The sequence below is a fragment of the Oreochromis niloticus genome, unplaced genomic scaffold (assembly GCF_001858045.2).
Source record: "Oreochromis niloticus isolate F11D_XX unplaced genomic scaffold, O_niloticus_UMD_NMBU tig00001668_pilon, whole genome shotgun sequence".
NCBI classification, from domain to species: Eukaryota; Metazoa; Chordata; class Actinopteri; order Cichliformes; family Cichlidae; genus Oreochromis; species Oreochromis niloticus.
This window is the reverse complement of record NW_020327444.1, coordinates 136,382-155,035: the sequence shown is the minus strand read 5'-3', so window position 1 is coordinate 155,035 and position 18,654 is coordinate 136,382.

Genomic DNA, 18,654 nt, shown 5'->3' with positions numbered 1-18,654 from the left:
GACCAGTGAGAGATGAAGTTGGACGAGTTTGACTGCGAGAAGATAGGAGATGATTGGATTGAAATTGAACCCTGAACTTGTGATAGTTTAGGGATGTCCACCACATCACAACAAAGAGGTAAACAATACAAAAGGTAAAGATAATCAAAATAACTGACAATTATATTAATGAATAGAAAACACACATATACAAATTGTTACATGTGAGATTATTTTTGAAACGAATCAGAAGTGAGATAGTTTGAATGTAGAGCTCAGTGAAAAGATGCATTAATTAAATATGAATACATAAGGATGCAATGAAGAAACTGCTTACACTTAATTAAGATGATCACCTGGCATGCAATGAAGAAAACAGCTTACACTGCATTTACATGACCACATAACGCAAGGAAGAACACGCTTACATACATGACATAATTGGTATTTTTGACTAGAAAAAGAGAAATGGGTCGTTTAGGCGTCCGTGATAATAATGAAAATGTTTTAGTTTGTTATTTTCAGGAGTAAAGCAGACCCAGACCAATTCTCCAGATGCAGGAGTCGGACGAAAGTACAGGTTAACATGAATGGATATGTTAAGGCAAGTTTCTGGTTGAATTGTTTACAGTGTCCAGGAACCTGACAGCAAGCCCTAACTGGTGGTGGAAGACCAGCAGGGCTGTGATTTAAGGTGGGGAAGTAAAGTTTGGGTTAGTGATTGGGGGACGGAGAAAACTGACTCTTTAACTGGAGAATGGGAAAGTGTCTGTGAGACTGTGAAGCCATATATGCAAAATAGCACACACAAACATACGCAATGAAGATCGGCTTGCTACTTGTATGAGTGATAGAATGGTGTGAATGTTGGATAAACTGATTAAACTAGTTTAAAAAGGTGACTTAGGAGTGTTCTTGCACTGATTGATCAAAACAAGGGATTAGTATAGGAAGAAATTGACAATAATTAAATAATGTGATGAAGGGTAATCATGTATTTCTTTTGCCAAGTTAAATTGTTGAGATGTGATTCAGTATGAGAATTAGTTCGGGAAGGTTATGTGAGTGAGGACAGAGGAGCTTGTTGTGTGTGTGATTGAGGCCTTAAAGGGGTAGATTGTTCAGAGGTGCAAATTTGGTTAAGAGGTTTATAAATTAGTGTTGACATATTGTGAGAACGTGCTTATATGTTAGGTTGAATGTGAGTTTGGTAAAGTGCTTAAAGGGGGATGTCGTGTACAAAACGGTGAAGCTTTTTACGTTTTGGGTGTGTTGTATGGGTGAAATTTAAGATTGTTGAAGATTTTTGAGGTTGTTGTTTTATTTTTAAAGAGGGAGTTTTAATAAACATGGACATGTTTAAGGGGTTTTGTAACAGTGCACTTATAAAGAAAAACCTGTCAGGTGATTTTGTTTTGTACTTTGATGAGCTAATACTCAGCTCTCTTTTTTTTCTCATTTTTGTTGTAAGCAGGCCTGCAAAAGAAAACAATGGATAACGGCGCTGACAATAGTCTCAGGAGAACAAAAAGTAAGGTGACCTTGTCCGAATGACAATGGGACAGATTGTGGGTCCCTGTCTAAAAGGATTGCAGCGAGCCAATCCAGTCCAAAAGTATAAAGACATATTTTCCTAGAAACAACTAAAAAGAAAATAAATGATTATATAAATTAACTGAGTTTACTGAAAGTGGAAATCTGATTATTTGTGCGGACGTTTACCACTACCAGATGTTAATGCGTGTGAGTGAATGTGTGGGAATGGACAGCTGAATGGACGGACCAGGCAGACCATAGGTTGGACCGACTGGACACATGACTGATAATTGTTCTGTTTTAACTTTTGTTTTATAACACAGGTTGGATCATAAGTGGAGAAACTGAGTATAAAAGGTGATGTTCTGGTTAACACACAGGCTTTTGTTTGTCGGACGTTTCAAGGATGCAGGCTGTGGATGGAGCCAAGAAAAGATTTTGACATGATGATTAAGTTGATTTCATTCCTTAAACACAGGTTTGAAGTTCTGGAGCATTTATACATAATGTGATAGGACTAAACTTTTCTTTTAATTGCCTAACCTGAGTGAAGGATTTTGAGTTTGTAACACATGAGATGTGTCACAAAAAGGGGGGTGTTAATATATGCGATTAGCTACATGAAATGTGCTGTTTTAGGGTTACTAAGCAAATGTCTACGTGACCTTTACCTAATAACCTTTGTGATGATAAACTTGTTTACCGACTTGCTCTCTTGTAGAACATACAGACTTAGAAAAGGGGAACCTCAGCTCTGAGTTTTGAGAATAACTCTGTTAAGTTGACAGGAAACATGTCGAGACAGCCATATAGGGCAAATGTGTTTGAGCTTGTAATTAAATGTGGGGCTTGAAAAGAGGAAGCAAATTTGGTACAGGACGTACTTGAGATGATCAGACGAGAGAAGGAGAAGGTCAGGAATAGTTTAAACTAAGATTGAGAAATTAAATGGGGTAAAAGGGGGTGTAGCTTCAGGGCAGCTCACAGCCTGGCGTAAACGCAAGGTGCTGTCACACAGCTTAAGTTATTTGGTTGATTTATTTTATGACAAAATAATAAGGAAATATTAAAATATACAACACGTTGAGAAGATCTCTTTTGTTATATTTTAGTGTTTAACATGGAAGATGCCTCTCTGGAGCTTCTCTCCTGATGCTACTCCACCAAAAGAAGTTCATTTATAGAGACTATGTCAGCTAAGCATTTGTAATGTGTATCTGTTCAGTATCTTGTTTATGTATTTTAATAAGGAAGGCTTGTAGAGGCCAGTTTCTACTCACAAACAAGTGCTCAGCCAGACTGAAAAACAGGAAGCTTTAGTGCACAAGGCATATTAGTAAATATAGACACAAAAAGAGGAACTCCCCATATAAACAACGTTCAAAATGTGTGAAGTATAAAGTACCGAAATAACACTATATAAGTCACAGTTGATGATTCTAATGTTAGAGAGCTCTTGCAACTGGCGTCTGAGCTGTGCAGAGGTCGATGTTGGTCATAACAGTGATGTCTCTATTTACAGGTTGAGTTCATTTTATACACAATGCATAACTGTGCTTGTTTAGAGTTGATGTTCCGTCCAAAAGGGTTTTAAGCTTCACTGGTGAGAGTGTCCAGGTGATACATGTTGAGGGAAGATGAGAACATAGCAGGTTAATTGCATGCACGCTTACAAACACACATGATTTAAATATAGGCCAGGCCAGAGGCCTGGACTTGATGCAGCTTTCAACTTTACAGCTCCTAATTTGCAGGAATGGCGTGGAGTGTAACGAATGAATGCAAAACATGCTTACAGACACAAACATGACAGGGGTTTATTTTACAGGGTAAAGGTGGACCACAGGTTGCTTTGTTTCTGCTTAGCAACTACTGAGGTAAAAGGTCTTAAAGATAAATATGCAATAAGTGAACAGGAAATGTGTGAAGGTGAGCCGGGTGAAACAAAATGCTGTAGATAATGGAAACTTGTCTAACTGGCATTAACAGTAACTTTTGCATGTTATGTATATGCTTGAAGCCAAAAGAGGCGTAAATCCTGATAGAAAACTTTGAAGTGTGCTTTTTAGCGGAGATTTAGGCTGATAGGGGGAGGGTGCGTATTTTACTCTGTGTTTAATAAAACTACAAGCGTTGCTCACACACATAAAGAGTATTGAGATTGAAGAAAGTTAATATACTGGATAGAGCCCAGAATATGATAATACATAAGTAAAATCAAATGTAACGTTTGATTTCACTTTTATTGGGAAACAATCAGGCTAGAAATGTGAGTAACCTATGTTTAAACTGTGAAAACACCTGGGTTCATTTCCATAGAAAAACTGTAGAAAAAACAAGAACTCATGTCAGGAGGACCAACTTAGAAAATGCACCTGAAGATGGTCTCATGAAGAGATCTGCTGTTGGGGTGTGCTGAGACTGGACGAGTATTTTAAACAAGTGAAGGAGAAATGGTTGAGTGTGTGTTTAAGTGTAGATATGCGCTTGATATTGATATATATATGTATATATGGGGGTTTTCATAGTTATTCTAAATGGCACCTCAATAGTTTAATAATTAGCCAAGAAATGTGTATTGAACTCTCCACATACATTGAAACTGCGCAACTCTCCGTGGGCCATGCAGTCAAGCAACTGTTACATATCTGCATTAAACTAGCCAACATAGACTCACCACCACATGATGCAGGATGTTGCCCTGTAGCGGGGGCAGAAAATAATTTGCAAACCAGGGATCTTATGTTGATTATCATATCCTTACTTATGTACACACACACACACAGAAGGGAAAAATTTCAAAACAAAACAAAAAAAAAAAACAACTTCCCTTATCCTGTCAAGCACAGGAGCAAAATAAAAATCTCTTTGGGCTCTGTTAAAATTTCTTTAGTAAAAGTGTAAAAGGCCAAACCTAAGAGGTTGGGCAAACAGGAAAGTCCCTCCAGTATCAGGAGTTAATAGTCAGGAAACATTTTTCACTTTAACGCCTTTTTTCTGAAAAACCACTGACTCATAGATGCAGATAGACATACAAGTGCACATACATCCAGATGTGCATTTAGACATTAAAAGTGTAGAGGCATGTACACACAGATTGGCAAACCGGTACAGAGTCTAACTGAAGAGCTTAACAAAGCAGACGTGGCAGTAGGGTTTATCATTTTGCCTGATATGATATTGTGAACCAACTTTGAATAATGACAGGAACCTTAGACGAACACAGTAGGTTAGTAAGGTGTAGCAGAGAGAGGCTGTTTGTTTTTATCCCTTACAGGAGAAGATTTCCACTAGAGAGGGACCCAGAAGAGGAGCGGAGATCATTTAAGCATGAAGTGTTTTCAAGTGGGGGCTGGTGTTTATTACTAGACCACCTAGAGGACAGGAGGTTATTGTCTGATTTGCTGAGTCAGGGGGCCGAAGAGAGAAGAGCAGCAGTTGAGAAGGTCGCCAACAGAAAGGAGAGGTGACAAATTGAGGACTCCACAAAAGCACGGGAGTTTCTTTCCAGGATACAAAGTTTATATAACATGATGCAAACACGTGAATCAGAGACACGTAATGAGAAGAAACTTATTAAAATGTTCCTTACAACTACATGTTTATTGTATGCAATGATATTAACCATGGCTGTGTTGTTCACTGTTTATATTTTGCAGGGTACTCCAGACCCCTTGTCTGAACACGGAGGCCAGTCCAGTCCAGCACTTCCTGAGACTGTAGTTGCTAAAACGGGATCGGTAAAAAGACAAAAGCACGAGGTGTCAGGTAAAGGTGATGAGTGTCTCAGCAGCAATAATGGCATAGAGTTGAATTATGTTAAAGGGTCTACCAGCTCATTCACGTTTGATTTGTGTAACGTCATTAAGTGTACAGGAGCTAATAGTAGTTGGAGAGCGTATGATGTACAGGTCTGCAATCACCCCATGATATGCTTAGGTAAATTTAGTTGATCCAAAGTCTAAGCCGCTCGCAGAAAGTTCTATCACCATTCTGACTGATCAGATGCTAACTTTGAGAGCAGTAGCTCAAAAGCAACAGGAACTAAAAGGGAGAGTACTTCTGACCACAGATTACTCTAGACTGGAGCTTAAGGATTTAATCGAGCGTGTCACTGGTTTCAAGGACAGTAACCTCTGGCTTGATTGGGTGGCTCAAAATGCTAGAGAACAACATGTATCTGATTATGTTGCCTGTGCTTTAGCCAGGCCACGTTTGTCTACAGAGCGACTGGGAGCTCCACTCATGCTGATTAGAAACCAGGTAAAGACTATTCCATAACACAACTCGCGAACTTTAGCTGCCAGACATAAGAGACAGATTTTGGCCAAAAGAGGGACCTAGGGTACACATGTTTATGATCCTCGCCTAAACTCACCGACCTGGGTAGACTCCATAGGAGTGCCTAGGGGAGTTCCAGACGAGTACAAGCTGGTAAATCTGATAGCTGCAGGATTTGAGAGTATATTTCTTTGGGTAACGCCTAACCAAAATTTTGACCGCATTAGGTTCACTAAAACCTGCTGAGACTCTCTAACCTCACCAGGGACGCCATGATGGGGTTGGAAGAACAATTGGGTCCGAGTTTGCTGATGGGAGTGTAAAATCAAATGACCCTTGACGTGAGAGGGGAGGCGTATGCGCCATGTTCGGAGACATGTGCTGCACTTTTATCCCTATTAATACTGCCCCAGATGGCTCAGTAACCTGAGCTCTGGTGGGTCTGAAGATTTTGTCTAAAACAATGCATGAGCACTCAGGTATCGAAAATCCGCTGGCGTCCTGGATGACATCTGTGTTTGGATAATGGAAAGGTGTGGCTATGTCAGTGATATGTTCATTGGCTGTATTTTTGGGAATGTTGGTCATCGCTGGTTGTTGTATCATTCCTTGTGTAAGAGGACTGTTGGTAAAGGTAATGGGTTGTGAACCCTGGCTGGGTTGAGGGCATCTATAGGATGAACTTAGAACCCATAGAGCCGAGCAGGGAGTGATGCAACACGAAGTGTGGTGACATTCCTGATTGGAATGTCAAAAGAGGGAATTGTGGAATTACAGGGATTATTTTACATAACCATCATCTTATCATTGCATTAATTATCATTTCATCAAAGTGTTTATTGAAGCTGCTGGCATTATGTTATAATTTATATTATAGGGGTTATCATAATCAAATATTAACATTTTTATTACAGGTGCAGTTATAACTACTTTAAAATGATTGAGTTAAATATATATGTATCATAACTCATATGCTGAGTATATTGTTACAGTAAAATAGTAGCTGAACAAAGGCCTGAATGTATTCAGCTTCTTGTGGTATTTGAGTTTGCTTAGTTACAGGTGACGGAAGGATGTCCAGTCCATGGTGACCTCAAAGGCCTTAGATCATCACCATATTCTTAAGAGTATGCCACAAGGAGGAACTTCTGTGTTTGCATTTAATTCTTAAAATACATGAATGTTCTGTACATGCAAATTATGTGCTTGTAAACGCAAGAAGGGGGGTTACAATACCCTGATGTTATAAAAGCAATCTAGAGTGTATTTTGGGTAGAGATGTACAACTGTTTTGCAGTTTGCACCTCTCCACGCTGCGTGCATTAAAATCAATTGTTTGAACGACCTCCTCTGGACTATCATTGTTTTACTCTCATCCTCAATTTCGAACCCGTAACACAGGATATTAGGAATTTTTCACCTGGTGGCCTTTATGACAGGAGCAGAGTTTGGGATTCAGCAGCTCTGAGTCTGATACTGAGAAACTCCAACATACCTGATAACCTGTGGAGTGTGAAAAGGAGCAGTACAGTACATTTCACCCTTGATTAAAGGCAAAAATAACTCTGAATTATTAAGAATAAGCAGTTAGTTTCTCTTTATTATAAGAGTAACTGATAAATGTAATGAGAGTTATTTATTTTTATAGGCAGCACAAACTGTTTTAATCTGATCCAATTTCTCCTGTTAAATCAGTCTAGAGGAGAAAGATGTTTTTGTCTGTTTGCAAATAACTTCACATTCTAATGTGTGAGACAGTTTGTTTCTGCAGGCACTGAGGTGTTTAATGCCCTCAGGACAGAATCAACACGATGACATAGATACCAAAGTTTCCATCTAACGTTTTAAAAATGCCCAAATTTTAATTCTCTGTGATGTTATGAAGTTTTAAAAAAGTCTTAAATTGAACTTTCCTGAAGCCCACATTCAGCCTCAAACACATCAGGAGCATCAGAAACACCACAGAAGAAGAACAACACTGATCAGATGAAACCTGACAAAGTTTTTATTTCACAGTTTATCATTAGAAAAACATAAAATGTAAAAATATCAGATTTGACCTCATCTGTAGTCCCTGTGCAGATCCAACCAATAAACAAAGAGAAACAGTGAACAGCTCATACTGAGTGGAGCTGGTCACAGGTCAGTTTGAGACAAACAACTTTAATACTTTTACACTATGATCGGGTTTATGACTGAAGTGAGGACACGCTTGTGTTTTTCTTTCATGTAGTAAAATTAATATATTACATGATACCTTTTCAAACACATTTTTCCAATAATTTTTTTCCATCCATCCATTTGCTTCTGCTTATCCTTTTTCAGGGTCGCGGGTGGTGCTGGAGCCTATCCCAGCTGTCATAGGGCGAGAGGCGGGGTACACCCTGGACAGGCTGGAGGTCTGTCGCAGAGCTAACACACAGGGACAGACAACCATTCACACTCACGTTCACTCGCACATTCACACCTAGTGGCAATTTGGATTTCCAAGTAATCTATCCCCACAAACTGCATGTCTTTGGACGGTGAGAGGAAGTCGGAGTACCCGGAGGGAACCCACGCAAACACGGGGAGAACATGCAAACGCCATACAGAAAGACCACGGCCTGATGGTGGAATTGAACTCAGGACCTTCTTGCTGTGCAGCAACAGTGCTATACTCCGTGCCACCGTGCTGCGCAGTATTTTTTTTAAATCTCAATAATAAATAAACTCAACTGCTGCCAGGAGCATGCAGAAGCACCAGGTAGCAACGTAACCATAACCGTGAGGAAGGGTTGGTCAATCAAAAGCCCACAAACAATAACAGGATGCAGACTGGAGCTGCTGGAAAGTGCTGAGAGTTTCCTCCAGAGTGAGACCTCTGTCACAGTTCAGAGGATCTACGGCAGCAGAGACCTTCATGGACACTAAAAGTCTCAAACACACAACAACAACATCACACTGACTCCACTCTGACATCAGAGATCAATAATCAAAGAACACACAGATCAAACTGATTGATCAGCCATCAGAGGAGTCGGATCAATGGAGCTGCTTCTGTTCCTGATGTCCCCTGTTTGATCCTGGACCTGAACTCTCCCTGCAGAGGAGACACAACACAGTCAGACACACACAAACACACAAATATCATCTGTGACAACTGACAACACAGTCAGACAGGAACTAAGAAACAAATAAACAAACCTTTGACTCTGAGCTGCACTTTTTTGTATCTGCTGGTTTTCCCGTAGACTTTACATCTGTAAGTCCCACTGTCTCTCTCTGTGGGACGTTTCAGGGTCAGACTGAGGTCTCCAGTTGTCAGCGGGTTGTTATTCATCTCTGTTCGGTCCCTGTAAACCTCGTCCTGCTCTCCAGCCTGGTCTGAAAACACGTGGACCTTCCTGTCATGAATGTCCCACCACACCACCTTAGCATCTGCAGGCAGTTCTTCTGTGGTTTGAAAGGGCAGCTGGACAGACTCCGCCCCCTCCTCCACCTGCACCTGACAGACTGAGAGGACAACAAACAAACATGAGGTGTGAGGCAAAATTTCTCTTGGAATTGAAACAGTTTTTTTCTTCCCTCTCATATGAGATTAATGAAGCTTGGACTTTACTGCCTGTCCATGTCTCAGTGTTTTGTTCTGTTGTTCACAGCTGATGGTTACGTGGATGCACAGGTCCTCTTCTGAACCTTGTGACACACCATAGGCTAAACAAGCAGTTTTGGAGACCCTTACTATTTCTGTTATATCGGTTTCCTCTTCACCAGAGTTCAGGCACTTTGACATTACTTGTTACCACAATGCAGATGACAATCAGTTGTACGTCTCTTTTTTAGAAGCCCCAAAATGTTTCTAACTTAAAGATGTGGAATTGATGCTTAGACTATCAAAGCAGGATTGCTGAGAATCTTCTCCAATTTAATAAAGACAAAGCACAAACGGAGTTCAAACTAAGGTAATGGAAATCATATCGTAACTCCCTTTTCCAAATTTAATAAGTTTTCAATCAGGAACCTTTTGTTGACTTTTGATGCTTTTAGTTTGGGTAAATCTGGTTCGCTCTTGCTTTTATCACTTAAGAAAAGTTTCCAAGTAGAGTTTCTTTGTGTTGTACGACCTTGTCTCGATTATTGTTGTACAACCTCCCTGGGATGTCTGCAGATCAGCTTCAGAGTTCACTTTAAGATTGTGCTCTGACAGTTTCTCCTTCAGCTTCATGCTGATTGATTTCCAAACTGTTGCTGATCAGTGAGCTCTACCTTTCCTAACTCACTGAGGAAATCTAGCAGTTAGGAGGATAAAGTATGGTGATAAATTAGTGTTAAAAAGGTGAAATGTCCATATTATTTACAGCAAATTTGTGAAAAACAAAGTATTCTCTGACCTCTAACTTTAAGCTCCACCTGTTTCTTCATCAGGGTGTTTCCCTGTCCGTTGTAGACGGTGCAGGTGTAGGTCTTTCCATCCCAGTCAGTGGGGTATGTCAGGGTCAGACTGAGGTCTCCAGTTGTCAGCGGGTTGTTTTTCATCTGTGTTCGATCTTTGTAAAACACAAACTGTTCTTCAAGGTTGTCAGGTCTATTCTGCCATATGTGAACCTTCCTGTGTGAACTGTCCGTCCACTCCACTTTAGCGTCTTTGGGCAGATTTACTGTGGCTTTGCAGGGCAGCTGGACAGACTCTACACCTGAATCCACCACCTCCACCTGGGGGACTGAAAAGACAACAGAGCACTGAGCACAAAAAGCATTGCAAAGAATAAGTTAAATATTTGGAGTTAAAAAGATGTTTGACTGATTCCTCTCTGACAGCATTGCCTTTGATGTCCAATCAGCAGCAGAGCTGGTTCCTAAAGAAATCAGTGTTATTTAAGAATAAAAGCTTTATTTGCAGTCTTTGAAAGAGAATGCTACTGCACTTACTATGAAACAAAATCAACATATCCAGACTTTCTTTGTGTTAGCTGGATCAACAAAATCTTAAACCTGTTTTTCTTCATCAGCAGTTGCAAGTAAATTGCAGCAACAGTGCGACAGTTTCTTTATAACTGCAGGGCTTCATTTGGTGCTGTTAGTCAGAAACGGACACTTTGAGCCAATTTCACCATCAAACTCAGAACATAACCTGCTGCAGACGAGCTGATGTGTTCAGCATCAGTTACCATGGTGATCTCCCTCACTGACTGACTCATCTTTGGAAAAGAGAGTGTATTACACAGAAATGGCTCTTTCCAAAATAAAAGCTATACTATATACCTCTTCTGGGCTATACTCTCAGCAGCATATTAAACATATCAGGACCCCATAAGGAGAATCATGTGCTAACGGCTGTCTAAATGACTCGAGTAAAGTTTGTAGCATCCGTGCTTGTTGTTTTTGTCTGCTTCCACTTGTCTTTGCACTAGGATGATGTCGGCGTAAATGTGCAGTCATAATCGTTGTGTTCCCACTAGTGCTGTCAGCGTTAATCTCATTGAAATGACGTTAACGCCATGACGCGGCAAATCTCCCTGAACAAGCTACCGCGGATCGCCCACTGTGTGGTAGGGCAGGGCGATATGGCAAAAAATATATATCACGATATGTATTTGAAAATTTGCGATGACGATATAACTGACGATATCATTTCTGCAAGACAAAATACAACTCCACAACTTTACTAGCGCAACCCCCACCCCCCCCCAATCCAATTATTTTACTTAAACAAGCAGCTGTTTTTTATGTGCATTAAAGCTATAGAAACATGTAACAGTGAAAATGCAAATTCCTTGCTGAAAGTTTAACCAAAGTTCAACCAATCTGCTTTCCCCCTACTCATTTTCCGTTACCGCAGTGCTTTTTCGGCACTGCGCATGCGCGTTTTACCTATATTCTATTGTGATATTTCATTTTCTTATCATTGTTTTAGCATTGTACCGGTATTACTGTGAACGGTACAATATGGCCCAGCCCTACTGCGTGGGGCTGTTTTATTTTTGTCCATGACGCGCTTACCGTCAGGGTCATACTTCACATGAAAACAAAGATAGTTCCAAACGCCGGATCTGAATGAGGGTGGGGGAAGTTCAGTTTCGGCTAGGGTTGAGGCAGTTACCATGTTGCAACGAGCTTAGCTTCTGTCTCGCTAGCTTGCGCTGCGCTCAGTGGATCTGCGCTCGAAAGTGTAGCCTAGGTGAGTAGTCAAACGCAGATCCACTGAGCTCTCAACACAGACAGCATCGTCAGAAGAAAAGTTTATAAAATAAATCTATCTATCTTTAACTCTTGCTTCAGAGTCAGATCTCACCAACATATTAACAATGAAACCCAGATTTCAGTGGGTATTATAGTCTTGTGGATGGTTCTGGGTCCTGTCATTTATTGGTTTGCTCTACTAACCTGGATTCACACATGAATAAAACAACCTCAGTATCTTGCCCCATGCAGACTGGAAAAGACCAAACCAACAACCTTCGGCTTTAAGCTAGCGTATTTCATCCAACCAGCTACTGATCAATAAGTTCTACCTTTTTCTCTTCACCGAGAACCTTCATTGGTTTGGGGGATAAGGCATGGAGTGAAATTAGTGTGTAAAAGGTCACAAATGTGGATTATATGAAATACATGTGAGATCTGAATATACACATACAACTGACCTTTGACAATGAGCTCCACTTTCTTGCTCATGATTAGTCGATTTCTTTCGTGGCTGTAGACGGAGCAGGTGTAGGTGTTTGAGTCTTTGTCTGTGGGGTATTTCAGGTTCAGACTGAAGTCTCCAGGTTTCAGCAGGTTCTTCTTCATCTCTGTTCGGTTTTTGTAAACCTCGTCCTGTTCTCCAACCTGGTCAGACACATGGACCTTCCTGTTGGAAATGGAATTGTCTGTCCACTCCACTTTAGCAGCGTTGGGTAATTGGACTATAGCTTTGCAGGGCAGCCGGACAGACTCCTCCCCTGATTCCACCACCACCTTGTAACCTGAGGGGACAACAAAGCACAACATGATGACATCAGCATCAGCTGTGATGGTCACATGACCTTCCTGTCCCCTCCTTGTCTTCTAGTCTCCTTCAGATCGTGTCTCAGTTTGTTCCTGATGTGTTCCTGACTCGTTCTTTGGTAACTAGTCTGCAGCGTCCTGTAAAGTGCTGCAGACATGTTGGATGAAGAGCAGAAGCACAGACAGACTGAGCCTCAGCCTGGGGCTGATGAATGCCATGCCTGAAAGACTACTCAGGACGTCTGGGTTTTCATCAGAAGAAGAAAGGAAGACATTTAGAAGGCTTCAAGGCAATGAGAACATGTCGAATCCACTCAACTATCAGCTCTTTCTAAGCTTTGAATTGGATCACAGTTTAGGTTTTGTTAAAGAGAGAATCAATCTAGACTTCCTGTTTGATGAGCTGGTTTATGCAATTTACACTTTACCTCTGCCAGCAATGTTGTTGTGTTTAAATTCCACCAAGCCCAAAGCAGTATCAGCAGATTAAAGCAGAAACATGCATATGCAATAACACTGCATACCCTGAGCTTGCTCGGTACCGCTAATCTATCACTACAGCCGTCTTCTTCTGTTTCTGACCTCGGGACTTCCAGGTTATACTCACACAGATGTTTCTGTACACTATGCCGGCCACTTGGTTATGGTGTTCCATGTATGCCTTGCCTGCTAGCATCTTGCACCCTGCTGTTATGTGCTGGATTGTCTCTGGGGCATCTTTACACAGCCTGCACCTGGGGTCTTGCCTGGTGTGATAGACCCCAGCCTCTATGGATCTTGTACTCACAGCTTGTTCTTGTGCTGCCATGATTAGTGCCTCTGTGCTGTCTTTCAGTCCAGCTTTCTATCTCCTCCTTTGGCTAGCTTATTATCCCAGCAGGGTACCTATGCAGGGCGTAGGTGTTCATAGACGATCTTGTTCTTACCGTTTAGCTGACTCCTCAGGACTTGCCTGACTCTCTGCAGGTACTTGGTGGTTGCAGCTTTCCTAGCAGCCTCTTCATGGTTCCCATTTGCCTGTGGGATCCCCAAGTACTTGTACCTGTCCTCTATGTCTGCAATGTTGCCTTCTGGTTGTTCAGTTCCCTCAGTTCTGACTACCTTCCCTCTCTTTGTTACCATGTGACTATATTTTTTGGCAGTTGGCCAAGTCTGTGAGTATTTGGTTGACAGTTTGCAAGGCCTCACACATCGACAGCTTGCTGGACTTCTTAGGCACCTTCTTGTAGCACCTTTCTGCACCTTCATTACTTGGCTAACCTCTGTGCTACCTTGATCTTGTGGGTAATTCTTTCTCTATTGTATTTGTGAATAAATTGATGAAGTTATCACCATTAACACTAAATGAATGGTTGTCTCAAGAGTGCTCTGACTTTTTGTCAGCCTGGCTACAGTTCTGAAGAGAAACTTAGAGTATTTTTTAATTTTCTACAGTCAATGATGAATACTAAGATGTCAAAGGTTTACGGAGTTCCTTTTATAGAGCCACAAACCAGGGTTTTATCCCCGGCGGGTGTGTCGCAGAGTGGGGAAAAGAGGTTTGAAACATGAGCAGACACCTGCTAACCATCGGCATTATGGGTAGTGTAGTAGGAGACACTCACCTGACATGAAATACTGCCGCAAATGAAAATAAAGACCTCCAGAAACACCTAGAACAACCAGGAGAACCACTAAAACTTTGGACCAGGAAGGAAAAGGTTCTGTGGAGAAGCATAAAAAAAGATTTCTGACCTGTGACCTGTATCTAAAAAATTGACCTCTGACCTCAACTTACAGCACTGACCTTTGACCTGCAGCACTACTTTCTGTGTCAGGATGTCTTTGTCCCTGTAGATCGTGCAGATGTATCTCCCACTGTCTCTCACTGTGGGGTATTTCAGGGTCAGACTGAGGTCTCCAGTTCTCAGTAGGTCTTTGTTCATCTTTGTTCTATTTGTGTAAACTTCATCCTGAGTCATGAGGTCATCATTTCTGTTAGAACACTCATGGACTGTGATGAGTCCGAGGTCAGAGCGAGTCCACTCCACTGTGGTGTCCTCGGGCAGGTCAGGTGTTGTTTTGCAGGGCAGGGTGACAGACTCTGAGCCTTCCCTCACATTCACCTCCACCTGCTGGTCTGAGAGGACAAGAAACCACAACATCAACTGTAGAAGCAGCAGCAAAATTGCTCTAAGTGTTTTGTGCTGGGTGATGCATAAAATGTCATTTATTTACATATGTACAGAAATTTGTGTGGTGAACACACAGCACTCTGCACACAAGCTGAAGGACCTACATGAGTCTAACGTCACATTTTCCAGAGGCTGCAGCAGTTCTCTGCAGTCATCTCCTGCTTTGTTGTTTACACTGAGGTTACATCTGTGCTAAATGATGCTGCTGGTTTCATCTGTATTTTTACAAGACTTTGGGAATTAATTTGTGTCAGTTTGACCTCTGACCTTCGACTAGAGTATTGACCTGTAATTACAGCAGGTGTTGGGCTTGTTGCTGACCTTTGACCTGCAGCTGGATGTCTCTGAGTCTCCGTTCTTTTCCTCCAGCACTGATGGAGCAGGTGTAGTTGCCGCTGTCAGTCTTTGTGGGTTTCCTCAGAGTGAGGCTGAAATCTTTAATGATGAAAGCGTAACGATTCATTGATGTGCGCCTGCTGTAACGCTGGTTTTGTCCTCTAACATCGTCTCCTCCTTTTTCTCCTTGTAGGTGCACAAATTTGGGATCAAGGTCACTGCGAGTCCACATCACTGTGGTGTCCTCAGGTGTAATACCTGAGAACAGACAGGGCAGCAGGACAGACCTTTCCCCCTCATTCACCTCCACCACCACAGCCAGAGCATGCTGGGAAACTGAGGATACACAAAGAATCAAATACATGTTGTGGGTTTGACCCAGAGTTTAAATGATGAATGAAAAGTGACATTATAGGCAGAAACCAGATGTACAAACACACAAATGACCAAACAAAAATGAAATCTAGAACTTAACGGCCCTTTATTGTTTCAATTTGTAAATAACTAGAAATCTGTTGATTCAAACTTAATTAGAAATTGATGTGATCTGTGAGTATCAGGCCATTGGTGCACATTCAATTCAATTGTATTTATATAGCACCAAATCACAAAAGTCGCCTCATGGCGTCTCATATTGTACAGTAGATACAGAGAAAAACCCAACAATCATATTACAGATATGATTCGATGCAGAGAGGTCTATTAACACATAGTGAGTGAGAAAGGTGACTGGAAAGGAAAAACTCAATGCATCATGGGAATCCCCGGCAGCCTACGTCTATTGCAGCATAACTAAGGGAGGATTCAGGGTCACCTGGTCCAACCCTAACTATATGCTTTAGCAAAAAGGAAAGTTTTAAGCCTAATCTTGAAAGTAGAGATAGTGTCTGTCTCCCGAATCCAAACTGGAAGCTGGTTCCACAGAAGAGGGGCCTGAAAACTGAAGGCTCTCCCTCCCATTCTACTTTTAAATACTCTAGGAACAACAAGTAGGCCTGCAGAGCGAGAGTGAAGTGCTCTAATAGGGTGATATGGCACTACAAGGTCATTAAGATAAGATGGGGCCTGATTATTTAAGACCTTGTATGTGAGGAGCAGGATTTTGAATTCAATTCTGGATTTAACAGGAAGCCAATGAAGGGAAGCCAAAACAGGAGAAATATGCTCTCTCTTTCTAGTCCCTGTCAGTACTCTTGCTGCAGCATTTTGGATTAGCTGAACACTTTTCAGTGAGTTTTTAGGACATCCAGGTAGCTCATAGCGTCCTCACATGCATTCAGGTTTTTAATATATTGCGTAATCAGTATTTCTTTAGGTTTGTAAAATAGCTTTAGATCGCAGGAAACCCACACAGCAGAGCAGGGAAGAGAAGAGATGTTTGCTTTCTGATGACCGACAGCAACACACTGACCTCATGTCGTTGTCTCCAAACATTGTTAATAATCACATGTGACTTAACGCTTATCAGCCCTGCGCGCATGTCTCATATCAGCGTCGCCCACGCACACTGAGCTACTGTAGCACATAGCTGGTATCGTTCGTGTCTCTTGCTAGAAACTTTCACCTGAAAGCCCGCACTCTGTTGGTCCTGAGCCTCTCAGACATCATTCACACTCTCACAGGTAATTCAAACGTCATTAGGTCGCTGTTTTCAGGGAATGAGTGAATTTATGGCGCTGTGCTGACTGAGCGCCGGTTAAACAGGTAAACGGAGCTCAGAGAGTTTCTTACCGCTCAGGAGGAGAAACAGCAACATCTCCATCCTCCTTGAAACCACAGCAGCCACAAAGTCCGGTAACCCTGGATGAAGCAGAGCTCCCACACACGCCTCACTGTTGTTCCTGTAGTTACTGACAGCTGCTGTGTTCAAAATCGGATTTCGGATGTTCCAGGAAAAACACGAAAAACAGGATTTGTTTTGCTTATCAGCACGTAGAATCACTACTTTAGGACTTTAGGACTTGGAAATATGAGTTTATGGGGAAGTTTCAGGTTCAAATTTTTACAGGACGTTGTAGCTCGAGAATAGTTATTAAAGGTCAAGTTGGTTATCCTGTCTGTGGATTCAGAGCATGCCATAATCCACATGACAGATTCATGCATGTTTCACGTTCAATGTGTCTTTCTGACATCTAGTGGACATTTGAAGATACTACACAGAACAGTGCAGGGACAAAAACAGTCAGGTAACGTGCTCTAAAAATAAAATAATGCAAAACGAAAGACAAAGCATAAATTAACTAAAGAGGAAGTCCCATTAGTGTGCAGACAGATGTGGAAAGTGGAAAGAAAACAGTTGGAATAAAGAGCAGCAGAACGCAGATTGGCCTGTAGTCACGGTTAATACTGACTCTGATGGCTTTTTCATGAGAAAGCCCAGCATGAGAGCCCAGAGTGTGAACATAAATGCATCTCACTGCTGTCATCATGAGCTGCTATAAAGAGTCTGAAGCTCTCCCATGTCAGGATGAATACTGACATGTGATCACGTTCATGCATGATATTAAAGGGCCTCACGTAAAGTTTAAGTTCGATAACAAAGTCTCAGCCACAGAGGTTTTGTCACTACCTTTGTGAGAAGCCACTTTATTAGGCACAGAGCCATTTGTTACTGTATGACACAGTAACACTGGCTGTGATGGAGGCTTCTCCAGACACTTTTGTCACTTGCTGTAATGAGTTTCTGTTTTTGTTTTGCTTATTGCACCCATACACATTTACATGAACTTAAACAGTAACTCTGAAACGCATCGTTTTTAATCTGAATTTGATTCATTCGTTCCACTTTTTTATCTTATGAGTCAATGAAGTCAATTAAGGTCCTGTCAGTTTAATTGAAGTGTTTTGTCACTTTATTTAAAGCTTGACTGTCACTTTGTCCTGGTTGTTCAGGAAAAAGAGCTGTGTGGGATCTCTCTAACCCAGGTACAAACTTTTAAGGCTCACTAGTGCTTTACCTGGGCTGCAGGGGGCGCTGAAATTCACACAAAATAATAAAATCTGTAAGTCATTATATTACGTTTGATATTAATTAGCAATGCATGCGTTCTTTTACTTATAACCATTTTACTGAGCTAACATCTCATGATTTGGGTTTACCCCACTGCATGAAATAAACACTGCACCACCACAAAAGCCACTACAACAGAGAAAAAGTTGCTGTTTGACGAAAATAAGTAATAATAATAGTTTTTCTGCAGTGACACGTGTTTGTCTTCAGCTCACTGACCCTGAATAATAAATGACAATAAAACTGAAAATTAAAATGGTGCAGCAGCAGATGGCAGTGAGCATTACATTATGAGCATTAGTACAGAGATTAAAGTTTTTAATCATCGACTGTAAACAACTTGTAAGATTTTTACTTCAGAACCTTTTT